Source organism: Arvicanthis niloticus, chromosome 10, assembly GCF_011762505.2.
Source record: "Arvicanthis niloticus isolate mArvNil1 chromosome 10, mArvNil1.pat.X, whole genome shotgun sequence".
Lineage (NCBI taxonomy): Eukaryota > Metazoa > Chordata > Mammalia > Rodentia > Muridae > Arvicanthis > Arvicanthis niloticus.
In genome coordinates, this window is record NC_047667.1 from 44621037 (window position 1) to 44649025 (window position 27989).

The window sequence follows — 27989 nt, forward strand, 5'->3', positions numbered from 1 at the left end:
ATCTATCTATCTATCTATTCATCTATCTATCTATCCATCTATCTATCTATTCATCTATCTATCTATCTTCCATCTATCATCCATCTGTCTATTATCTATCTATCTATCTATCTTCCATCTATCATCCATCTGTCTATTATCTATCTATCTATCTATTCATCTATCTATCTATCTATTCATCTATCTATCTATCTATCTTCCATCTATCATCCATCTGTCTATTATCTATCTATCTATCTATCTATCTATCTATCTATCTATCTATCTTCCATCTATCATCTATCTGTCTATTATCTATCTATCTATCTATCTATCTATCTATCTATCTATCTATCCATCTATCCATCTATCTACCTATCTTCCATCTATCATCTGTCTATTATCTATCTATCTATCTATCTATCTATCTATCTATCTATCTATTCATCTATCTATCTATTCATCTATTCATCTATCTATCTATCTTCCATCTATCATCTGTCTATTATCTATCTATCTATCTATTCATCTATCTATCTATCTATCTATCTATTCATCTTCCATCTATCATCTATCTGTCTATTATCTATCTATTTATCTATCTATCTATCTATCTATCTATCTATCATGCTTGTTATTCATCAATCTATACACCATCCATCTAGACTTCAAAAGATAAACTTGCTTTGTTCAAAACACATATTTTTGGGCTTAATCGCAGTCTAAATACATTCAAATTCCCATGAAGAACCATTATAGTAGGTTTCTCACTTATGCCTCAGATCGAGAGCTCCTTGAAACCGTAGCTACTATTCAGTGATTCGATTAAATCACAAAATTTCCTCACCTGTGGAAGCAGAAAGTCAACACTTGCTGTTTGCCACATAGCTCTACTGTGCAAGTTAAAAAATGTACTCTTGCCCCAAAGCCCTGGAATTAATAAGACTGTAAACACGATCCCATGTTAGTACTGCTAGGGTGGCAGGCAATTAGAGCAGCAAAGAGAGCCATCCTCTGCTTTGGAATTTTCTCAGAGCATGATGTGTTTCTTACTTTGCTTTAGTTATGTCAATTGCAGCTTCAAAGTACAGGTGAAGTTGACTATAATCAGAATTCCACTTGAAAACTTGTAGGTTTTAAAGGGGACAAACCCAGTGTTCTCTTCTGTTGACCAGGGACAAAAACCAAGCTATTAGCACTAGGTCTATGGTAAGGAGAGAAAAAAATCACTTTTCATATTGTGCAACCAACCCTAAATCAGGTCAATCTCTCCTTCATTGCTGGCTAATATCCAAGGCACAGGGAAAAGCTGATGTTTTTGTTTAGAATGGATTTTTGCAGTGTTTATAAACCAAGTCCCCTTGAAATTTTCATTAGGAGGATCATACAGCTCACCTCTTGTCCTGCCCTTTATCCTTTCTGCTGGAATAGTTGAATGATTTTGAAAATTCTCCCTAGTTTAATTGATTAGTAAGGAGAGTTATTTTTGAAAGTCACCTTCTACAAGGCAAAACTGAGATTGACATCCAGTTCAGGTTCTGTGACCTTGGTTTATGCAGCACAGGGAGTGGTGAGAAAATGATTTCCATTGCAGTTTTGCCTGTGTGAGGAAGAGGAGGGAGTAAGTATTCACTGACGGGGCCAACACTTTACTAGGCACACAAAACCCACTATGCCATGGAAGGTTGAGAATTTGTAATCCTGTGACTTACGTATTCTTTTACTGCTGTTCAAGCAGCTTTTCTTACAAGTGGTTGGTGGAGCCAAGATCATTTATGTAAAACAAACCACTCAGAAAACTAACAACTTATCATGCTAACGATTAATTACTGCTCACAACTCCATGGCCCAGCATCAGCTTGCTCATACATTTACAGTCATCTTTCCAGTTGGCTGCTGCTGCTGCTGCTGCTGCTGCTGCTGCTGCTGCTGCTGTGTGTGTGTGTGTGTGTGTGTGTGTGTGTCTTACTTATGGGTGGTGGTGGGTAGTTGACTATTACTAGAGTGATGGGGGTATGGCAGTACTCTCTAAAGATGGTTTCACAAACACACACACACACACACACACACACACACACACTCCATGTATTCTTTTTATAATGACATTGGAAATTTAAAATCTATGTCTCTTTAAAAATATATTTATTTTTAAAGATTTATGCATATGTGCATGTGTCTGAGTATTTGCATGCACACATACTGGCTAATTCTTATGGAGGTCAGAAGAGGCCATCAGATCCCTTGGAGTTATATTTATAGGTGGTCGTGAGCTGCCTGACATAGGAGGTAGAAACTGAACTTGGTCCTTTGGAAGAGCAGCAAATGCTCTTAACTAATGAGCCATCTCTGCAACCCCTCATCTATATGTTTCATTTCTCTTGAATCTGAGCAAGTCTCCGTAACTGCCCCATCTAGTCATGGAAGCAATACTGGATTAAGTCTTAGGCTTAACCTTGAGAATGCCCAGCATTTATTTTCCTTTGTTTATGATATTGTGGTTGGAACTCATCTATAATGTGTGGAAACTGAGCATCTTCACAGAGAGGACATAGAGGACCAACCAATATTCTAGCTGAGGTCTCAACTGACAACAAATCCAACCACCAGATGCAGGAGCAACTCAATGACTGTGTAAGCCTTCAGATGACCCCACTTCAAGATGCCAAGTTATTCCCAAAGGTTGAGTCACAGGCAAAGCAGACATGATCTGTCTTTACTAGGCCTGTTTAAATAGCAGGTTTGTAGGCACAAAATAATAATTGTTGTTTTGAGCCACTGCATTTGGGGTGATTTATCACATGATAATAGATTTGGAACATAGAAGCTTGTGTGGTTCATGTAGCTTGGCAGGCTAGACTGAGCTTGCTTGCAAGATAGGTAGGAGGGGAAGTGGAGAAGAAGGGAAAGGGAGAGAAAAGGACAGAGTCAGAGAGTGAGAGTGAGATAGAGTGAGAGGGCACAAGAGATATAGATGGATAGATAGATGGATGGATGGATGGATGATAGATAGATAGATAGATAGATAGATAGATAGATAGATAGAAGCACCAGAATAAAAGGTTTGTTGACAACCTGGCTCAAAGTTGGTATATTGTCATCATTTTCACTGAATTATATTATGCAAGAAAATTGGAGGCATTCTATGTTCAAGTGGAGGTCTTCCTTTTTGATCAAGGGTCTGAAAGTCACACTGATAAGAGTTTATACAAATGGAAGCTTAAGCCTTGTGGTGAATTTTGGAACCTGTTGCATTATGATACCTCCTAAAGCTATGGAACATTCAAGTCAACAAGACAGGGAAGTAACCTTTAAATACCCCCGAATCTTAATGACTGTGTTTTATATAAAAAAATCCAAAGAGACTATATTTTATAACCTTGTTTAAATATACATATAGTACAATGCATAATCATAAATGTGCATTTTAAATTGAGTTATCCTACATAGAGTGATAACGCTTCCTCCAGGAGCCATAGTCTATCCAATAACAATAACAACAAACAGACAAACAGACAAACAAACCACTTAGACCTAGGGAAGGAACACCTCCTTTTGAGTTGTTGATCAAGTGTGTCCAAGAGACTTTCAAAACAATACAGGCTACTGCCACTTTCCTTGGTTGCTTCCCAGAATTTGAAGGTAAGACCCTATTGTTGAAGGCACCCCATGCTTCAGTCATAGGACTTAGAGAAATTCAGATGGTACTTAGAGCCTCCTTCTCCCTTAGAGCTAGTTTTCATAGTGTTGAAAGTATGATGTAAGCTGCATACAAATGGAAGCTTAAGCCTTGTGGTGAATTTTGGAACCTGTTGCATTATGATACCTCCTAAAGCTATGGAACATTCAATGGAGAGAACTAATTAATAATTCTACTCAGCTGTAAAACATGCAAACCACAACAATAACCAGACTGGCAAGATTTCCCCAGGGGTGTAATAATGGCACTTATATTTTGGGGGTAACCAATATCTATGTAATTGATCTTAAGGCCTGCTCAGTAGGAGGGAACCATTGCCTGGTATATTCTAAGCATAGCTAACAATCCATGACTAAAGAAGTCATAAAGCTAGAGGAGAAACGATTACTGTAATTTTCCCCAGTCAATATAGCTTCCAACTTTGTTCTAGATACTTATCTTTATGTCAATGAATAAGTGTAATTCTTATCTTTCATCAAAGAAGCTTTTTTTTTTTTTTTTTTTTAGAGAGAAGCTGAGAAGCTACTACAGAAAATCTACAACTGGTCAAAATGCAGAGGCTAATTGACAGCTGGCAAACTCCACTGGGGACATATATATCACAACCCCTAGACTGAAGGCTCAGGAAACATTGCAGCAGAGAGGGTAGAAATAATATGAGAGCTAGAGGGCCAGGACAACCGCTTTGAGATGGAATCTTCTAGACCCAATGATGAAGACGAAACATGCATGAAATACCAACAATATGATTGTCTGCACAAGACCTACACAATGCCCACACTCTCTGACAAGCTAATGTGGATGGAGAAATTTTGTACAAGTTCCTTGGCCTAGATGAAATGCTACAGGCAGTCATTAGCTGCTGAAGGAGGGTGAATCAGCTTTCCTTGGATGCTTGATAGATTTTCTAATCTCTTTGTTTCTTTGTTTGTTTTGATATGGGATTACTCTGTGTAGCCCTGGCTGTCCTAGAACTCTCTTCATAGACCAGGCTGTCCTCTAACTCATAGAGATCCACCTGCTTCTGCTTCCCCAGTGCTGGGTTAAAAGGCATGCATTACCACCTCACCCCACTACATGTTCCAATCTTAAGTAGTCAGTGTTAAACACATGTACATGCATGCAACACTAATTGAACTCAGTAAGATGTGTTTGTGTGTAAACAATAATAACTATAAAAGAGGCGATATGTAGAGAGAGTGGTGAGTGGGGCATGGGAGGAGTTGGAGGGAGAAAAGAATAGAAATTATATATATGTATATATATGCGTGTGTGTATATATGTGCTTAAAATTATTTAAAAATTAAAATTATAAAAATGAAACTGCTTAGTTTTGGATAAGTTCAGATATATAGAATGTTTTCGTCAAAAGGCTCTTTAATATCAGGAAAATGTTTATGAGAAAACTCATAGACTTGATTCACAACACAGGCTTGGTGACTTCTGGGGATGAGGTGGAGAACACAAGGCACACATCAAAGCCTGGTTTACATGTATTTATTCATTTCTAGGTCTGGGATCATGGACATTGATATCAGAAGGTAGTTAGACTATCTAGCATCAAAAGCCAGTCTCACACCACAGACTATCTGTTTAGATCAGCTGCAGAGGACAGTTGGGGACCTCAACAGTAAGCTTGCCTTTTAGAGTACTTTGGTCTATCACTAACTTGTTGGGCTGGGAGCACAGGCATGTCTTCTGGGCTAGGGTGAAATAGGAAAATGGTTTCTTGGGCCTTTTCAGACTAATTTAGCAGATTAAACAAGATTTACTGCAGTCGAGAGCTATTCAGAACAGCGAATGGTTATCAAGTACCTGTTGAGATACAGTCATTATCAAGGGGCCAAACACAGAGGCCTGGGTCCCTTTCTAGAGATGTTTATAGTTTTATAAGTCAGAAAATCAGCTCTTTCCACTCAATGTATTAGATACCGCAGGCATATTGGGGAGGGTTAGCTTAGGCAGCCCCACAGAGGGACACTGAGAAGGGCCTGTGGCTTTAGAAGGTCACATTGTATCTCCTCCAGAGATCTCACCATATATCCATGTAGTACCCCACTATGGTGGTTTGAATAGGTATGGTCCCCATAGACTCATGTGTTTAAATGCTTTACCCATAGAGAGTAGCACTACTAGGAGGTGTAGCCTTGTTGGAGTAGGTGGGGCTTTATTGGAGTCGGTGTGGCCTTGTTGGAGGAAGGGTGTTGCTATGAGGGTGGGCTTTGAGGTCTCCTGTCCTCAAGCTACACCCAGTGTGGCAGATCAAGATGTAGAACTCTCCAGCACTGTCTGCCTGCACAGCTGTCATCTCTTTTCCACTATGATGACAGTGGACTAAACCTCTGAAACAGTAAGCCAGCACCAATTAAATGGTTCCTTTATAAGAAGTGATGTGGTCCAGTTGTCTCTTCACAGGAATAAAACTCTGAGATATCCACACATGTCCAACTTGGTGAACCAATGAGTTTTGTTAATGTTATAGTAATGTGGGTGAGGGGTTACTTACAGGATTCAAAGACAGTCACTGAAAGCCACCCCGGCATAGGTGACAGCTCAAAAATCTGGGAACCTGGGCACACTGCACAGCCTGCAGGCAGCTCAGCAGGTTTGATAATATACTTCATAACACAGGAAGGTGACCCACCCCAGGGTTCTTGTCCCTCTCCTGCTAGGGAGGGAGACATGGGTTGTCCGCCAGAGCAAACTACTTTGTATCTGTCCCCAAACTTAAAAGCTATTATGGCGTCCTCCAGTTGTAGTGAAGGGAGGCTATTTCCTTTGGCTTGGCAGAGTTTTATAATTTAAAAATTCAAATTCAAATTCAAATTCTGCAAGAACTCTCTGAAGTCTGAGGGAAAGATAGGAATTTCATTTTACTGTTGAAGAAATTGAGGCTTAGCAAGTTTGTGACGTAATGTGGTAGATAGAGAACGTGAGTTCCACACTCCTTCGAGCCCAGTGTGCCTGAGCTAGATGCTCTAAGCAAGCCTGGTATGACCGGGCAGAGAGGATGTGGTCTGACATGAGTGATGCTAGCTTCCCACCCAGAGGTTAGCACTGCCTTTGCCTGTTGTTTGTTTCAGTGACTGGTGGCTTTCTGTGGACATTGGCTCTGTCTTCTGTGCCCCTTGCTGAGGATGATTGGCTAGGGTGGAATTTCCACTGTTATTTTAGGAGCACTTCTTTTAAAAGTAGATGATAGTTTTCTACTCATAAGAACAGGATTTTTTTCTCCTGTCACATCATTTCTTTCCACTTCAGTAACCGGTGATGCCCAAGCATCAACACTAATGTGGGACATGTTTCAGGCCTAAAATCGATCAAGTGGATGTGCATTTAGCACCACTCCACTCACTGCCTGGGTCCACAGGCCTAGGGGTGATCGTTAAAGGAGGTACAGGATAGGAACATCTTACTTTAGCTGCTCCTTGTTTGGTGGGCTTTGCAGGTCCCTGGCCTGGCAGAGAGTGAGCACTCACACAAAGCATGCTTGGAAGAGTACGTTTTTAAGAGGATATCATATGAATATTTGCTGACTTCAGTGTCCCCAATGTCTCATAATATGGGAATAATGTTATTTCAACGACCAATCCCTTATGGCTACAAGATTTGAAGGGCAGGGGAGATAACTCAGTTGCCAGAGAGCAAGGCTCCAGTCTCTCAGCCTTTCTTCAACCTTGGGTCCATTTTGTGATCTCCTTTCAATTTTTCCCCAGTCCCATCTTTTGAACAGGAGTACTATCAGGGAGCCTAAGCCTAGCCTGGTGGAGGAAGGATCTTTCAGGTACCTGGACAGTGATGATGCAAAGAGGCTGAGCAACTTTGAAGTGTCAGCAACTTTAATCTACCACAAGCTCCAGAGATGATGAAATTTTGGGGAAGCCTGCTGGTCCTTGGCCACCTCCCACTGAAGACCTTTTAGTCTGCCCTGGAGCTTGGAAGAAGACAAGTCTGAATCATTACAGTACCCGCCCCACAATCAGGCCTCTGTTGTCTGTCCCTTTGAAACTGTAAAATACATACTCTCCAAGACAGTGGTTGGTATTTCTCCACTGCAGGCTACACTAGCTTGAACTGAATCAGTAGGGAAATGCTCTGTTTGTCCAGAGGTCATGTGGCTTTGAAAAGAGAGCCTGAACTCTGTCAGGAGAAGTCCCTAGGTCCAGATCCTGCTGCTGGCTGAGTGACATTGAGCAAGCCAGTGTGACTGTCCTGAGATATTTATGCACCTTTATGGAGGAGCTTGGTGCTTTCTATATGGGAAAGCTCGCTTTAATGTTCAGATGCAGGCAGACATCAAGAATAGTAGCTATTGTACTCACGATTACTTGTGTCCAGTCAATGGCACTGAACTAAGCAAGGTCAGGGCAAAATAGCATGCCCTGCTGTCCCAAGCTCTGCCATAAAATTCACTGTTGGAGTCACTCTTGCTCTCCCCTGTCTCTGCCTTGTCCTGCATATACCCTCCCTCTGCTGGCTGCACTTGATGCTTTCATGAAGGGTCTGCTGATTCTTGTCACCTTGATAAATAAGATCACTCAGGTCTCCAAATGAATTGTAACCTGCTCAGCTAGCCCATCCAAGCTGCTCCTAGGTGTAGATGCTGCCACTCAGCCCTCTGACTCCTTCCCCAGAGGCTTAACGCAAGAACAATGAAGAGAGTTAGATTACTGGGCACAGAGACTTACAAATGGCTTTGGTCCTGATAGTAATAACAGTAAAAGCTTAATGATGAATATCCATTGGAATATCTGCTCTGGAGGTTGGTACCCTCCCTATCATTTCATGTATGCCTTGTGATCCTTTGGGATTCTAGCTGTTAATCAAACATTGGCTAAGCATGGCTTTAATTCCTCCACCATTTTTAATGCATCATCCATTTTTGCAGGATTTTGTAGAAGCCCCTCCCCCCATCTCACAGTTATATATTAATTTGGAATCAGCAAAGAAGCCACAAAAAGAACATGTCTGGTTACCTGGTAACTACAGCTGTCCACCGTTTAACAGTGAGTCACATTTTGTTTGACAAATAGTCAAAATTTTATAAATAACAAAACGTGTTTTGTTATGAGAGAGCTCAGCAGACTGTTCAGTGGTTCTCACAGTCTCTCTGTGTCCTTTAGCAGCACAGACAGGCTTAGCATCAGGTGCTGCAGAGTGGGTAGCTAAGAGGAAGAGGTCCCCTTGTGTGAAAACACGGAGGCCCGTCTGGGCCTGGGTTCTTTACTAATAGTGCAAAGAAAATGTTTCTAACATGAATATACTTGTGTATTCATGAGAGTAACTAAACATCCAGGGGTGTGTGTGTGTGTGTGTGTGTGTGTGTGTGTGTGTGTTGAATTATATTGTAGATGGATGATCTGCTGGGGACACATGACTATTGGTACTAAAACCAAGATAGTCCCAGGCAAATTAGGATGGTTTGCCACTTTAGTGGAGGGGTGGTGTTGCACTTCTTTTGCCATTATTCTGGAAAGCAACGTTCTTTTTGATTAATGGTTTAGGGATTAGCATCAGATATGGTTCAAAGCCCAGGTTCACTACATGCTATGAGACGCTGGGCAAGTCACACTTTGTACTTCAGTTTATCTGTCAATAGAATAGTGACAGTAATTATACTGTATATGATTATTACAGAGATTAAATGACACCCCTAATGTAAAGCTTCTGGAACCCAGAGGGGTCACAATCACTGATGGCCACTGTATGATTATCTTAGAATTAGCCTTATCCCCAAGGGCTCTCTGTCTTGAGTCTAGTTTTCACATGATGTCTTGGTATTAGTCTTTGGTGCAGAGTGTCACTTGCAAGGCTATAGGGCTACTTCCTGGGGGCAGTTTGCTGACTAGCTAGAGGTCTTGTGCCATACCAAGAGCTTGGGGTGGGTCAAGGTTACCCCAGGACCAACATCTATTTTATAGAGTTGCATTCTGCATTCTGAGTACCACCTATGATGAACAATCATAGGTTAAAGCACATCCCGGGGTGTCAGCAGGCAGAAAACCTGCAGCTTGCTGAAACCCTTCCTTGAAAGCATGTCACAGAGAAGGTGGGGGGTTGGGGGGGAATGTTACTATGGTGGCCAGAAAATGTAAGAGCTAGTTTTCCAAAGGCATAACAGGCAATCATTGTCATCTGATAGTCATGTTGTTTCTATATAATAGTGTTGATTATATATACACATACACACACTTCCATATACTTCATGCACACTGCTGCACATGTACTTTCAGCCATCGACCAGAAGACACAAGTATAGAGCTTGCTTCTACAATGGCCTGCCTCTTTTCTGATCTCCATCAGATGATGCCAACATTACTGACCTCCTCTAAATTTCTCCCAGTGCCTATTTCTGTCTTAGTTCTGTTCCATGCCTGACTTTTCTTCCCTTTGCTTTGAGAAGTAGAGACCCTGCTTTGCAGGATAACAAATAGAACTGTCAAGCCCATCAGTGCTGCCGCCTGCAAAGATAAATGGGGCGACACATGGAGCAACCTCTGTGGATCCCAGGGCCTCAGCAGGAGCTGACATTGTGACAGATGGGGGGACAAGTGGCGCTGACACAATCAGGTCGCGTGAATGTCGGGAGGGGGTGAGGGTGGTTCCTTTTCTCTATTGGCTCCCCCTCTCCCTCTGCCATGGACATGCTATGTCTCTGGGATCATAAAAAGATAGAAGGCAGGTCTTTGCTCTTCCCAAGGCCTTGAGCCTCCTCTCTGATAGAAGCACAGGGCAAGGAAACAGGTTGCCTTTGGGGTATCCTGCGTTCTCAGGAGTGACAGTTGAGTTATCTTGCAGAGAAAACCCTTCTTGGGCAAAGGTCCAGGGCCAAGTTTGCCTTTAACCCTTTCATTCTGCATCCTTCTTCAGCCTTGTCCGATTTGTTCACATGCTTCATTAGTCCTTCTACATAGCCATCAGGTTCACAGGATCTCTGCTTTTACCAGATACCCCTCCATGCTTCTGCCAATTAACACGTGCTGTAGATCCTTCTATCTTTCTATCAAAAAAGCACCCCTTGGTTTCCCTTTTCAGTGGGGCTCCATAGGGAATTCTGTTGATAGCTCCCTAACCCTCTTTGCTGAGCAAAGTAGAAATGAGCTCATTCCCTAGAAGAAGCTTCACAAGGCATTGACTTCCCCCAGTGGAGAATGGCCCATAGGATGGGAAACTCCACTTTGACAGCACCCAAATGCTTGGTTTTACTTAGAGTTGTTTTTCTGAGTGGTAATTGTTCTCTTTCAGTTTCCCTTTTCATTAGGCCTTTGGATGAAGGTGTAGTTTGGGGTCGACACTTTGCTTTGCTCTCTACCTTCAATGGCTTAATATCGAGAATGGCTGCCTGGGATGCCAGTCCATTCTGTCCATGGAACATGTGTTGGGAACCCAGTTTCCAGGAGGCAATGCACTGACTGCTCTGAGTTGGAGGAGGCAGAGGAGTGACAGCATAGATAAAGAGGTGGCCGACTACATTTAGAAGCTCATAGCTCAGCTGAGAAGAGCGATCATGTATGAGTAACTTTTAATACAAGGTCATCCCTGAGAAATAGTCAAGGAGGCACCGTGAGAAAAGGAAGAGGGAAGGCATCTCCATTAGTTTTCTGTTTTCTAAAATATCCAGGCAAACAGCAGCTTAAGAGAATAAAAGGAGAGAAGTCATTATGGTAGAGAATGCATGGCAACAGGTAGGATTAGGAAGCTGGGGAGACAGAGAGAGAGAGAGTGGGGGGAGGAGACAGACACAGAGAGAGACAGAGAGAGAGACAGAGAGTGAGACAGAGAGATAGAGAGGCACAGAGACATAGAAACACAGAGAGACACACAGAGAAAGAGACAGAGATATAGAGAGAAGACAGAGAGAGACAAAGATGAAAAGAGGCACAGAGAGACACACAGAGACACAGAGAGAGACAGAACACTTGGCACTGGATTAGGACAAAGTTAGACATGTTCTTAGGATCTTAAACTTTAGCTTTGGGAAAAGTGACAACATGGTCCTTCATCTCACACTGCAGTTTTCACTGAGAGATTCTCAGCACCCTTAGGTGCTGTTCTTGGTGACAAGTGAGGAAATATATACCTAACCACACAGCTTTCTATGGTTTCTGGGCACTGTAGAGATCTTTAATCTTAGGACTCAAGAGGTAGAGGCAGGTGGACCTCTGTGAGTTGGTGGCCAGCCTGCTTTGCATAGCAAGTTCCAGGTTAGCCAGGAGTACATAGTAAGACCTCTGCAGAAACAGAACAAACAAACAAAAACCCAGACAGGCAAACCAGTGACCTCTCCAAAAACCCGAACAACTGAGGGTGATGGGCAAGAGGGAAGGATGACTAGAAGAGAGAAGCCAATATTGAATCTGTGAGGAGCAGAAATGAATGCGTATCAAGTACTTAACCTCTTTTAGCCTCAGTTTCTCTACTTTGCACAGGGATAATGTGTTACGCTTGTCATAAAGTGAGACTAATGATCCTTTGCCCATAAGGCTATTGTGAGCCTCGCTAGAGAAAATATATGTAAAGTGTTTGCCGCACTAAACGATTATCCTCCCGCCTTCCAGTCCATTGTAACAGGCAGCTCTCTAATGGGCAGCTGTATAGAAGATCATGTGGCTTGTCTACAGGAATGAGGCTGCTGAGGGATGCTTACAGTCTAGATGATGAGGAGACTTAACAAGATCAATACCACTCTTGGAAAGATTATATGCTATACTAGGCAGCAAATAGACCATTGAAACTGGATGTGGTAAGCATTCGTGGGGTCTATTAGAGATGGTTAAACATATCAACACAGAGGAAAATAAATAGTGAGCTATACACACGCAGCCCTCTAGGACTTCTCTTTGTCTCTCCCTCCATTCCTCCCCCTCTCTTCCCATTTTCTGGATGAGGTAAGTAAAACTGATATAATCACTCTTTGGGGGAAAACTTGATAAAAAAATTGTGCAATTATAGGCTATTTATAGTCTGTGAAATTTCTGGATTGGAATAAGAAGAGACTCCTCATTTTACAGCAGGCAGTGGGTGAATTCTTCCGGATTCCTAAACTTACAGTCTTTCCGCAAATAACCTAAAACTTTTGGCTAGCTTTTTAAGGTTACTAGTGAACACTTCAGTGCACCAAAGCAGTGATTCTGTGATCTCTAGTGACTTGAAATAATTAGATTATTTTGTGTAATGAATAAATGAGAAGTTAAGTCTCTGGCATGGATCAATGTGGTAACATGATTTATTTCTTGTAAAGGTGAATGCTCTGGAGTGTAGACCTCACAAATCATTGCTTTAATTCCCCCCTTTCTCACTTATAATGTATTTTGGGTCATTCTGTGAGAGAGGCTTCCCAGCAGTGTGAGAGGAACATATGGGCTTCAGGATCAGCCAAATCTTGATTCAGTTTCTGCTAGGTGTGTGACCTTGGGCAAATCACTTAACAGCCCATATTCTGATTGCTTAATAGCAGTAATAACATTTATCTTTTATGGGTTATATACAAATTACTGCAGTGATGCACAGGAGAGGACCTAACTCAGCTCCTAGCTTACACACATATAAGAAACTCAGGCAAGCAGTACGTTCCTTCTGTCTCTTTCCCCACCATATTATTTTAAAATGATGAATGTTTGTAGCAGGGATAAACAGACAGCATATTCGTTAGTTCTGGTGTTACTCATTTGTTAGGTTAAAAAGGAACTGCTTGATAAAATGCTTTAATGAAAACGCTTACTGAGCCTGTGTTTTGAAATGTCATGAAACCTAAATATTCCTGTGGAAATCTATGTAAGTACTGGCTTTCTGAACACTAATGAGCTAATTTAAGGCCAAACCTTTAGTTCTGAATCAACCAATACTGGACTGTAGAAAGTTTAACCAGCATCTTGATTGGGGAATTAACTTGGCATTCTGTTCTGTTTTGGTAGTATAAACAGTCGATGTTCTAAAGCCCTTAGATTCAGTACAGAAATGAAGAAATATCAATAGCCTGGTGGTGTCTGCTTGCTGTAGAGCACTGTGTCTAGTTGGTGACAGAAGCAGATCTTCCTGGTTTGGGGTACCAGTGCACTGCCCAGCCCAGACAGATCTAGACTAACTCTTCAGGGTGGTGTGGGAGTGCACTCTCAGCTCCTGCTGGAACATCACAGCATTGAAATTCTTTTTACGATTTGTTCCGAGCCTCAGATCTGTGAATCATTTACCTGCTGAATTGAGCAAATTGAAAGTGATCACATTTAGGGATGGTTGGTGGAGGCTGTTGCTTCTTCCTCTTTAATAGCATCCTGAAAGCTAGCCAGTTTCCCTGATGTTCCTCAAATTCATCCTGCCTACCTTTGCACAAATGAGCTCAGTTGGAGATCGGACTTATTGATGTCTAAATGAGTGTATTTGACTTGCTGTAACATCTATTTAAATGAACACTACTTTGGTGCATTGAAACTTAATGTTCACTGTGAGTCCAGGTGAGAGGAAAGGTTGTGGCATTTCAGGGAGAAGGAGGAAGACATATGAAACTCATGTTTCCAAGCCAAAAGTAGTTGTTAATGGAATTAATGACTTGGCTACATTATAAAGGATTATTTAATTTACTTATTAGTAATTATTTTATTTATTTACCTCCCATATGTTGCTCCTTTCCAAGTACCCCTTCACAGAATTCTTCCTCCTACAGTCCCTTCCCTTATCCTCTGAGAGGGTTCATCTCCTGTGTAACCCCCATCCTAGAGCATCAAGTCTCTATAGGATTAGGTTCATCCTCTTTCACTGAGGCCAGACAAGGCAGCCCTCTGCTACGTAAGTGCTGGGGGCCTCGGACCAGCCCATGTATGATCTTTGTGGCTGGTGGCTCAGTCTCTGGGAGCTCCCAGGGGTCCAGGTGAGTTGAAGAGAAGGTTATGTTACTGTCAGCACGGTGTCTGAGTCAGTGTTCTATTGCAGTGAAGAAACACTATGACCACAGAAAGTCTTATAAAGGAAAACATTTAATTGGGACTGGCTTACAGGTTCAGAGGTTTAGTCCATTATTGTCATGGCAGGAAGCATGTTGGCAGGTAGGTAGACATGGTTCTGGAGGAGCAGCTGAGAGTTCTACATCTGCATCAGCAGATAGCAGAAAAGAAAAAGCCACTGGGTCTGACTTGAGCTTTTGAAACCTCAAAACTCATCCCCAGTGATACACTTTCTCCAATAAGGTCACATCTACTCTAACAAGGCCACATATCCTAATCCTTTCAAATGATGCCACTCCCTGTGGCCCTGATTTTATTCACACCCTCACACATGAGAAACTTTAGGAATGTTATGAGACCAGAAAAGAGAAACAATAGATCAGAAAAAAAACCCAAACAATTGAGCAACCAGAGTCTGGTAAACATAAGCATAACTCGTTTGGGCTCTGGGGAGCCAGGCCTAGAATTCCTGAGCTGAAATCATGGAATCATGAAATCACGGAACCTAAAGTTTCCTTGGGTTTAATTGGTCATATAGAAATTCTTCCTTGACTTTTGCCCCTCCAAACATGGACCCACTATCATACTGTCTTTATCATATCATGGATGCCTATCATACTGTCTTTATCAAATTTTTTTATCACAGTTGTCTAGATATCCAACCTTCATGTATCTATCATCTGGTCTCTCATTGAGCAGTTCATATCAAAGCCATGATCTGCTCAGCTGACTGGACTTGAGTTTACAAAGATTGTCCATGATTTCTGTGTTGACAAATCCATCCAATGGTCAGTGCTCTCTCCTCACCATGTTTGAACTCTCAACAGCTTTCGGGTAATGGCAGCTCTTTCCTTCCCCTTGAAACAGTCATTTCATATCCCCACTACATGTTTCTTTCCATTTCTTTTCTGACCTCACTGTTTCTACCTCTATAGTCCCCTTGGTTGTCTTTTTTTTTCTTCTCATTATTTACTTCTACAGAGCTCTTAGTTGTTGTCATGGTTCCCCCACCAAAGTCTCCTTAATCTACTCAAGGTCCATGTGCTTGGACATACCTTCCACTCCAAGCTATCTGATTTTATATCTTTAACCTTATTCCTCCCTTTCAGTTCTAGATTTATAAACCCAGTTTTCTGTTTGAGACTGATATTTGTGGTTTGAGATTGATAATTGAGTACAGAAGGTTCTGGTGATGCCCACGTGCCACTGTTCTCCATCATCCTAGTATGTACCACCACTTACTGTGACTCATGACATTTATTATCCTACTACCTATCAGCGTGCCACCACTATATGATGTGTCTCTGTATCAAGCACCCTATCTTGTGCCATTGTATCTATTACTCAGATGTGTACTATTGTATCCATCACCCTACTGTGTGTCGTAGCTACCACCTTTTATGTGTCATCATAGCCACCAGCCTACTGTGCACAACTGCAACCCTTACCTGTATGCTATAATATCATTGCTCTACCATGTACCATCACATCCACTACCATTTTGGGCCATCATACCTACATCCTATCAATTATCGTACCATTATAGTCCTTAGTCATGTCTTTCATCATCTTCCATATTGACTAGTGCTGCCATCTTCTACTTGGCTTTCTGTCTTTTGGTCTGATCTTTCTCTATGTTATAGTTTATTGTGCCCACAGTAACTTCCTTACTCAAACTCACCCAATCTTTACACTGCTTGCAGTATAAAATCCAAGTTGTTTATGTCTTTAACTACAGTTCTCTTTCCATTCACCACAATCCAGTCCTGTCATTCCTCTCTCCATCTCTTGATTGTATCTCACTTTCTACATTTACTTCATATGTGCTGGACTGGTAACTTCATATGTCCTTCATATGTCCTCAGCCTGGACTGGTAACTTCATCTCTAAATTAATGTTACCTCCTAATCCATTAATGTCATATTTACCAGAAAACCCTTCTAACTTAAGCTCTATAATATAGTTTACTATGTTCATGACCAGGCCAGTCCTTTGAGGGTTTTCTGTGGATTAAGAGATTATGTTTGCATATCGCCTATACATACAGGAACTACATGCTTCACCTGCTTACATGCCCTCTCTCCTTTCACATGGGGAAATTCTTCTTCTTTTAGAAGGCCTCTGTTTATGTATCTATCATTCTACAAAGATGCTTTTTTTGATCGCCCACATATAAAGTGTTAATTTCATTCTCATTCCACCTCATATGACTTTTATAGCCTTAATTATGTTTCTTTTCCCTCTTCCAGCTTGTGCTTCATCTGTGTGGACCAGTATTGTGTTGCTCTTCTCTACCGCTCCACTCATATGATTGTACAAAACACCTTATCTTTATTATTATTGTTGTTGAGTCTATGAGGGGGTGAATGACTATCTTCCATGGAGCTTAGGATGAGTGAAGAGAACAGAACAGTATATAAAGACACTATGGGAATCACAGCAGTGGTATATGAGCCCATCTGATTCATGCCATTTGGGGATGCACTTTTTTTCTGAAAGCAATAGTAATAAGAATTAATGAAAAACGGCCAGAAAGAACTTAAGGAGAAGATTGGTTACTCATACATTTTTATCTAATCCGAACCTAAGTTCCAACAGAACACATATCTACAATGTACATTCTTAAGAAGAGAAATATATATATAAAAGATTGGAGGTAAGAATCAGGATAAAGGAGTGCCCAGTACAACATTCTTGAAAGGAGATTTGGGAGTAAATGTGTGAAATACAGCTTCAGAAAACCAGGTTGGGGCCCTGCTTGCTAAGGTACAGGGTATAGATGTGAACCTGTGAGGCTGAAAAGCACTGAGTAATTTGAGCACAAGTAGTTTAGTTAATTACCAAGACTAATAAAATCCTCCACATGTTATAGATGTTCAACTTATAGTTCAAGGTCTTTGCCTTTATACCTTCAACTCACATCAAAGGAAGTTGTAAAAAATGTCTTTTCCTATGTTACTGACCCCTTGGACACTGACCTGCTATGTTAGACAAAGTTAGCATATAATACCTGCTGGCAAAAACAACAAGGAATCTGGACATTAATTTATAAGATTTAAATAATTGTTAAGGGATTTTAAAAAATTGCATATTTGCATACCATGACTTTATGTAACTCTTAAATATCAACTATTTCCTTATTGTTTTAGTAATTTAGTATTTAGTATTTTATATTTTATAGGCTTTCATAATTTCTCTCAAATCCTTCTTGGCCCAAGGAAAGTGCCTATGCTGATTAATTTTTTTTTTTTTTTTTTTTTTTTTTTTGTCAACTTGACACCAGCTACAATCACCTGGGATTGAGAAAATATCTTTATCAGATTGGGCATTTTCTTGAATATTGACTGATGTGGAAGGACACAAAACACTGTGGGTGGTGCCACCCCTGGACAGGTAGTCCTGAAGTGTGGTGCTTTGAATACAAATGATCCACATAGACTCACATAATTGAATGCTCAGTCACCAGGCAGTTGCGCTATTTGAAAGTATTAGAAGTATTAAGAAGTGTGACCATGGTTTGCCTTGTCCAACTTTGATGTGAATATTTTTGTTTTATCTTTATTATTATATTTGATTTTGTCATGTTTGGTTGTTATCTTTTAGAAGCCTGATTTTTTTTTCTAATGAGAGTCAGAGAGTGGATTTAGATGTGAGAGGAGATGGGGAGAAACTGAGAGGAGCAGAGGGAGGGGAAATCAGGAAATGTTTTATAAAAAAGGAATATATTTTCAATGAAAGGGGGAAAAGTGTGACCTTGTTAGAGAAAGTGTGTCAGTGGGGGTGGGTTTTAAGGTATCAAAACTCCATGCCAAGCTCAGAGTCCCTCTCTTTGTCTACCTACAGATCAGAATGTAGTTCTCAGCTACTACTCCAATATCTGCCTATATGCTATCATGTTTTCTCTTATGATAATAGGCTAAACCTCTGGAACTATAATAAGCCCCTAACTAAATGTTTTATTTTATAATAGTTGCCATGGTCATGGTGTCTTTTCACAGCAATAGAAAAGTGACAAAGACAGATGTTAGTACCAGGTGTGAGGTTTTGCCCTGAGGTCACTGCTCCCTTTATTCCATTTAGCGTTAGGAGACACACACACACACACACACACATACACACACACACACACACACACATGTATGTATGTATGTATGTATGTATATATATTCTCAAGCACTGGAACTTCTTTTCTCTACATTACACTTCCTGGCATGCCTTTTCTTCTCAAACTATACATTTTTTAAAAAATTATTTTCATCCAGCTTTCTCTTTCTTTTTATTATAGATTGACATGAGTGACACTAGCAACCACATGACATAGTCAATACTAGTCTGTCTTAAGATCTTCTCTGCCAACGCCATTTATCCAAACTCTTCAATTTAGCCTCATGCAGATTTTTTGGATGAGGGCAGAAAACAAGCACATTCTTTGTCAAAATATCACAAGAACAATCTCAAGGTCACTTGCTAATGTTTTTCCTCTTTGAAACTTCTTGAACTGGGCCTCTACATTTCAAATCACCCTCAGCATTGTGTTTTGTACATCTACTAAGATTATCCATTTCCAGTTCTGCTTGAAGCATCCATTAGCCTTTCTAGTCCAAAGCCCCAACATCTTTCATATTCCTCCAACAAACAGCCTGGCCAGGCCTATCACAGCCATATCCGACTCCCTGGTACCAACTTAATACATGGGGTGTGTAAGAAAGTAAGCTGAGCAAGCTAAGAGCCATGAAGCCAATAAGCAACATTCCTCTGTAGTCTCTGTGTACTGCCTGCCTCTGGCTTCCCTCAATGACTGATTATAATCAGGGCATGTAAGACAAACAAACACTTTCATTGATCAATTTTTTCTTGGATATGGTTTTATTCAAGCACAGAAACATAACTAAAATAGAACCCCCTTAATATGTGCACATAAGCGAGGTTCCACAGACTTAGCAATATTGTTGGTTTCAGTAGTGCAGAGGTGGAAGTTCTTATGTGACACAGAATTGCAGGCATACATTTTTTTTTGAAGCCTACTTGTAATAAGGGTTCAACCTCTCCTCTAACCCACCACCCAGCAGAGGCAGTGGAAGAGAAAAGTTATTAGGCTGTGGGAAAGTGGACCTGTTCAGCAGTAGTTCTTTGACGATGAGCTTGATCTTTCTCAGCAGTTCAGTCCCACAGTAAACACCAAATATGACTCAGCAGCTATAGACCAGTCCCCTAGGCAGGCAGATACCACACAGAAACTGGCAGCTAAAGTCCAGTTCTCTCCACAGGCAGACACCAGGCACAAACCAGCAGCTGTAGTTCAATCCTAAAGAAACCGCTAGGCTTGCCAACTGGTCTGAGGTGAGGCCATAGAAATGGCAAGCTGCCACAGGAACCTCATGAGCAGGTCTTTGCCAGGGGAGCCTCCCAGCCCGGAGAGGGTAGTGGCAGTGGCACAGAGTAGGACTCTGGTGATGGCGTTAAACTCTGAGGGTCTCAGGGCTTTCTAGCTCTCTGACTACACTGAAATGATGATAATAACTTCTAAAAACTCCTAAAAAGTGTTCTTGCTCTTTCTGGGGGTAAAAGACTGCTGGCTTAGACGATTAACACCTGTAGCCTAACAGCAGGAGATTAAGTAATGTGTCTTAGTTCTATCTCAGCAGGAACTGTGTGCTCTTTCAACCTGCTACTTGGAAGTTATAGGAAGAAAAAGACACTAGAAAAGTGGTTATAGCGTTTATTACTAAGTTGTAAAAAGTTTCCTATGAAAGCTATCTAAGGGGAAAAGCAGAATTATCCTAAGTTGGGAAAGGAAAAAAAATCTAGTGAGGGAAACATTCTTCTAGGTGTGGGGGGAGGGGAAGGAAAAATTCTATCTAGGGAAAGGGAAATGATTCTGTTTTTTCTCCTTGTCATCTCTTTGTCCTCAGTACTTATATATCTTTCAGAATACATGATCACATGTTACAAAGTTCATCACAAGTCTACACAAAAAATCATAAATTGAAATAGAAGGTTATAGCAGAGAATGTTTACATGCATATCTATTAGAAGTAATTATCTGGCTAAACATCCATCACCTGTCTCAGCTCCATAGGTTCACTGAAGGTTTAAAACCATAACTAAGTTATTAGTGAAGTTTTGTATAGATAATCCCAGTCAATATTTTATCTTCTGTCCTAGCACCTATAATAAATCATTAGTTTTCATGACCTTTGCTTAATTGTTTTACAACCTCTTACAATGTGCTCTGAGTAGGAGAAAGTCTGGTTACTAGCTAAGAGAAATTAACTGGTGACACTTGAGAGACTGGCAGAGTTCTCATTGCAGTTTTGACTATCAGAAAAGGACATAATAGCAGTCCCACTATAAGACAGCTTAATAATCACTGACATAATTTTGGGAATTCTTATAGGATCATCATTAAGACTTAAGAAGTCATCTATTTGTCTATATAGCATTAGTACAAGACAGTATATCTTCATGGTTTTGCAGAGATCTGTTCTAAAGGGGAGGGCTATCCCTTAAGTGATTGTTATATATGTTTAATAATAACAGGAAAAGCATATTAATAGCAGAAATCTTTCCTAAAATGAATCCCTTACAGCCATGCTAGGTAAGAACAAACCTGTCGCAGATTATATAATAATCCAAAGCAGGCCATCTCAGGATGATCACCTGTTAGTTATTTGCTTGTCCCATTATGGCTCCTGACAGTTCTTGGGAGAGTTTCTCTTAATGACAGTGTTACCATAAGTGGAATTCTACAATGCTGTGTAAGGTGAATCAATACATGCATACCATTAGTGAAGAATAGCATGGTGGAACAAACCAATGCTCAGTGCTCCTCTCCCACTGTCTGTGGGGTCATACTTATACTCTTTCATCAAGAGTCCTTTTACATGTTTGCTATAACAAAACATCCTTTCACCTGTGTTGTTTCAGGAAAACAGTCTTTCCCCATGTGTGTCTGCTTTAGCAAGACATCCTTTCACCTGTGTGCCCCAGCAAGCCATCATTTGACATAACTAACTTTCCAAAGAAACTACAAGTTTCCACTTCACAGAACTATTTTGGAGACATTTAGTTGCACCCTTTTCTTTATGCCAACTATCTTTATCTTTGTGAGTAATTTTGTCCTCAGGAGGACTAAGCTGGGTTAAAAGAGAAACGAGACTGCAGTAGCAATGATTTTGTCTCAGATGTTGTGAAGCCTGTTGTAAAGAGCCATGTAAGTTCCTGGAGAGGTGCCCTCCAACATTCAGAAGTTATTAAGTGGTAATCGAGTGAGGCTGCCTTCCAGTTAGACTTTCTACACAGGGTGGCACCTGTTCAGAAGCTCAGCAGACCTAGGTATCAGCACCCCCTTTTTTCATATAATGTCCTAGTTTCCCTCCCTTGTCTTTTTCATTCAAAGGTGGAGGTTAAGTTGTGTACACTGATGGCCTCCAGATGTAGTCTAGTGATTACTCAGAGTGTCTTAAGACATCTTGGGGGTTCATGAGATAAAGCCATTTTCAAAACCATACGTGGGTGTTAGTTCTTTCTAAATATCCCTATCTTCTATGGTATTCATGAGAGTTTCCTGGGGGCTACATGGCATGTATGTGCTATTGTAAGGGAGGGAAGAAGACAGTAGACATAAAAAATGTAAATGCGATTGATACCATCTTCACTTAAAGTAATTTTACTTTAAAAATATACCTTAAAAAGTAAATACAACAAAAAAATAACCCAAAACAGCTAGGTGTTTGACTGTCTCTAATCTCAGAATTTACCAGGCAAGAACAGGAGAATCTCTGTGAGTTCAAGGCCAGCCTGGTCTATAAAGTGAGTTCAGGACAGCTGGGAGTGTTACACAGAGAAACCCTGTCTTGAAACCCCTTCCCAAAGTAAATATGTTAACATGTGGTAGGTTATTACAATTATATTAAAATAAAATCTGTTTAAAATATTTATTATTTAGAAGTATGGCTATGATCAATTTTTATTTGCATTTTCATTCCTGTAACAAACACCAAGGTAACTTATAAAATAAAGCATTTAATTTGGCTTACAGTTTCAGAAGGTTAAAGCCCATAATGGTGAAACAAAGGCTTGGTGGCAGGAACAACTGAAGAGAGCCACTTCTTGATCTGTAAGTAAGAGGCAGAGATAAATAGGGACAGGGACAGGGACAGGGACACGGACAGGGATAAAGATAAATATTCTGTGAATAACATTCATCGTCTGAAACCCCAGAGTGTTTCCCCCAGTAACAAATACACAAGAGACCATTAACACTTAACTGCTAGTTGCCAGCGGTTACCTTTCTTGGGTGTAGGAGTAGTTAGAAATGTGAACTACAGGGCGGTAGAATACTAAGAGAGTCCTATAGACTATTCCTTGTCTACCCAAGCCTTGACTCCTCAATTTTATATTTAGTATGTGGCAATGATTTAATAAAAATTGGCAATTGAATCTGGCTAGTGAATGGTAAAAATTAATCCACTGGGGCATTAGATTAGTTAATAAAGGTCTTTACTCCCAAACTTAGGTTTTACAAAAATAAGCCAGATAAGTTGGCACACAATTAGAATTCCACTTATGGGAGGCTGGAGACAGGCAGATGCCTAGGGTTCACTGGCCATTCTGCCCCGCCTACTTGTTATGTTCCAGCCCAAGGTGAGACCCTGCCTCAATAAACATAGTGTACAGCACCTGAAGAACAGCACTGGAAGCTCAGCATGCATGTGTATGTGTGTGTGGTGCACACAGTCAGAGGCATGCACATGTGAGTGCACACACATACACATTCACACTCTCACTTATACATGCAGAGACACACATGTGTATGCAGGCATGCATGCATGTGTGTACACACACACACACACACACACACACACACAGAGACACACTTCACCTAGCACAAAATGCATTTGATGTGCAATTCATCGTCTAGTTAGGAATGTCCTCTTTACTTGAAGTGTAGGTGAGTTTTCATTCATTCAGTTTTTGGTTCATTAGCTTAGGGAACAGCTATTTATTGAGCACCTATTGTATGCCAAGTACTACTTCACAATGTTTTCTCATCTCCAAATAGGAAGCTCCTATAAACCATAAAAGCCTTTCTAGCACCATCTTTTGGATAGTGCAAAAGACTTCTCTTTGTCTCTCTTGGATAAATCAACAATAGAAGAAAGATGACTTTCCTCAGTCAAGATACATTATCTGCTTTAAGGTTTCTGCAGAAACTTCAATGGTGGATGGTCAACTGCTCCGATGTTTTATGAATAAAAATGGTCAAGTTTGCAAATGAAAAAAATTTTAAAGCATGAAGTCAGCCGGCTCAATCATATTTCCTAGATTTATTCAGAATTAGACTCCAACTGAATAATTTCAATCAAGAGAACTTGGAAGACCTATCAGTGTCTCTTTCCTAGCAGAAAGATAATATTCAACCATAATAATATTAACGTGAGAGAGCTGAGAGATATTGCACAATATGTGCAAACTAGGAAACTGTTTTATTACTCTAAATGGTCCATGACTTTGGAAAAATGAATGTTCTGTTCCTTTAGTCATTTGTCTGCAACTTCCATTCTGGTTGGTAAAATCCTAAACATTAAAGCTCCATATGCCTACATCTTGGAGTTTTGTGCAGTTAGTTTCCCAACTTTTCTGAAGAATATGTTGCAGTAACAAGTGATCCCCTAATTTCAAAAGTTTGTAAAAAAAAAATGTGTTTTGATTACATTTCAGAATGTTCACAGGTTCAATGTTACTTGAAGTAGAAACTTGAGGGTTCTTTGAAAAGTCAGTTGGATGGTGTTTTGCTGGGGCAAACACATGAAGGAACGTTTAGCTGAAGCAGACACAGGTGAAAGGATGTTCTGCTACAGCAAGCACAAGAAAGGACACGTTGTGCTTCTGGTCTGGGCCTAAGCACTGAGCAGATCCTGGGAGGCAGCTCTGCCCCCCAAATCACACAACTCAGAAGAAGTGGGCCTCCCAGGAGCTCTAACCCAGGCAGTATCTTATGTAAGGAGACAGCAACACCCGCCCCAAACAAAAAGTAACTAGAACCCCCTAGGACCCAGGAATTCACTCCTGGCCTGGAGCACTGGTTCCTTCCTGTCTGCACCTGAGCACTGAGCAGATCTTGAGCCCCAGCTCTAACCCCAGTAGTAACACCCATCCCACACAGTTCTGATACAACCAAGATAATAGGAAAGACAGGCTCCAGAGACAGGGCAGGTAGCACTAAGGAGATCCAGATGGTGAAAGGCAAGTGCAAGAACATAAGCATCAGTAACCCAGGGTACTTGGCATCATCAGAACCTAGTTCTCCCATACAAGAAAGTCCAGAATTCTCCATATCACCAGGAAAGCAAGATTCATATTTAAAATCACTTCTAATGATGATGATAGAAGACTTTAAGAAGGACATAAAAAAACACTCTCAAAGAATTTGAGGAGAACACAGGTAAACAGGTAGAAGCCCTTAAAGAGGAAACACAAAAATCCCTTAAAGAATTACAAGAGAATACAACCAAACAGGTGAAGAAATTGAACAAAACCATCCAGGACATAAAAATGTAAGTAGAAACAATAAAGAATCACAAAGAGGACTACCCTGGAGATAGAAAACCTAGGAAAGAAATCAGGAGTCATAGACACAAGCATCACCAACAGAATACAAGAGATAGAAGAGAGAATCTCAGGTGCAGAAGATACCATAGAAAACATTGACACAACTGTCAAAGAAAATGCAAAATGCAAAAAGTTCTTAACGCAAAACATTCAGGAAATCCAGGACACGATGAGAAGACCAAGCCTAAGGATAATAGGTATAGATGAGAGTGAAGATTCTCAACTTAAAGGGTCAATAAATATCTTCAACAAAATTATAGAAGAAAACTTCCCTAACTTAATGAACGAGATGCCCATAAACATACAAGAAGTCTATAAAATGCCAAATAGACTAGAGCAGAAAAGAAATATCTCTCGTCACATAATAATCAAAACACCAAATGCACAAAACAAAGAATAAATATTAAAAGCAGTAAGGGAAAAAGGCCAAGTAACATATAAAGGCAGACCTATCAGAATTACACCAGACTTCTCACCAGATACTATAAAAGCAAGAAAATGCTGGACAGATGTCTTACAGACCATAAGAGAATACAAATGCCAGCCCAGGCTACTGTACTCAGCAAAACTCTCAATTACCATAGATGGAAAAACCAAGATATTCCACAACAAAACCAAATTTACACAATATCTTTCCACAGACCGAGCATTACAAAGGATAATAGCAGGAAAGTGCCAATACAAGGAGGGAAATTATACCCTAGAAAGAACAAGAAAGTAATCCTCTTCCAACAAATCCAAAAGAAGATAGCTACACAAAGATAATTCCACCTCTAATAACAAAAATAACAGGAAGCAACAATCACTGTTCCTTAATATCTGTTAATATCAATGGTCTTAATTCCCCAATTAAAAGACACAGGCTAATGGACTGGATATATAAACAGGACCCAGCATTTTGCTGCATACAGGAAACCCACCTCAGTGACAAAGACAGACTCTACCTTAGAGTAAAATGCTGGAAAAACAATTTTTCAAGCAAATGGCCCTAAGAAACAAGCTGAAGTAGCCACTCTAAAATCTCCAGCCTGAGAACACAAAGGGAGGGACTTATGGCTCCACTTGTATAGGTAGTTGAGGGTGGATTTGCCAGGCATCAGTGGAAGTGGAGGGCCTTTGTGCCTGGAAGTTTGAATTCCCTAGTGTTGGGGAAATGGAGAACAGGGAGGCAGGAATGGGAGAATGGTGGGAGCACACCCTCATAGTCATAGGAGGAGGGGGGGATGGGGTAAGGGTTTTTGTGGGGGAATGGGAGAGGAGATAACATTGAAAGGTAAATAAATAAAATATCCAATTTTAAAATAAAATAGATAATGCATCTGGCAATTGTAGTTGAGCAGTCGAGACTTTTGTCAACAATTTATTACGGGAATTTTGTATAATCCTCAAGGAGAAGGTATTGTGGAAGAGGCCCATGGAACTTTAAAAAGATTGGTGAGACATACTGTTGCTGAGACAAAGAATGATGCCGACCTGTAAGTTTGCAGAGTGCCCTGACAAGGGTGACTGGGGAGCTGTGTTGGACATATGTTCCTGACCCACCTTTGCTTGACTATATCCCAGATGGGACAAGCTGCCTTGCCTCAAGTTTTTAGACTTGTGGGATAGAGAATCAAAAAGAGAAATTATGTCTCTTATATTCTTCTTAAAGTACCCAGCTATTAGGATTCAATCATGTACTAGTCTAGAAATCAATCCAATATGGGAAATAACAGTCTACTTTTGGAAGACTGGATCTGGACTTTGTCAGGAACATATTTGGAAGATAGCTGTAGTTTACTATGATAGGATAGCAAGAGATACTGGTGGGACAGGATCTGGATTTCAAACAAGGGTTAGTGCATTTTTAAGGCTCTTTTAATTGTCAAGCTAAAATTGGTTTTGTGTCTTCTACAGCATTTATTGTAAGTTGCATTGATTGTATAATTTCCAATTATGTTAGTGTGCTGAAACCTGGCATGTCTGTTATGGGGGTCTATCAACCAGCTTTTGTCTCACTGCCCCGAGTATTAGAAAACCTTGATTCTCTGAAAAAAGCTTGAAAGTGCTGCAAGAAGTTAATTAGGCTTTAAGCAGAAGCAAGAGGGTAACAGGCTTGATTATTGCTGGTATAAGAGCTTTAATTCCATTAATTGCTAGCACCACTACTTCTGCAATAGCATTGACACAAGGAGTTAAGACAACTATTTTTGTTAACTATCTAGCAAAAAAAAAATGTTACTAATGTATTGAGTATACAAAAGGATTTATATAGGTATCTGGAACAATGAATGATGCTCTATAACCCATTCGAATTATCTGAAGGAGGTTCAGGATTCAAGAGTTAAGAGCCATCCGAAGTGTCATGACAAATATTATTGGAGTAGTGTTACTTTTGAAATTCACAATGATTGTCATTATAATTAAAAAAGAGTTTAAAGACACCTGTAGGATGTTTGACATAATCCTAACACTTCTGTGTGTGTGTTAACTTTGCACAATGAGATTATGAATTTAAAGAATGCTGCTCTGTTGACCTTTGATGCTGCAGATAACGCTAATAAAATTATTCATGGCCTGAGCTCAGTATTTTCATTTTGGACAAACCTCTGGAATGGCATATATAGCTTCATCAGGCTAGCCCTTCTTGTCCTGGGAATACTTTTATTTCTGCCCATTGTGTTAAAGCTTATCTTTAACAACATCAACATGTTGGCAGCCAAAGTACATGGCTTAAACCTGAAAATGGACCCCCAAACAAAGTTATTAAATTAAAAGACTGG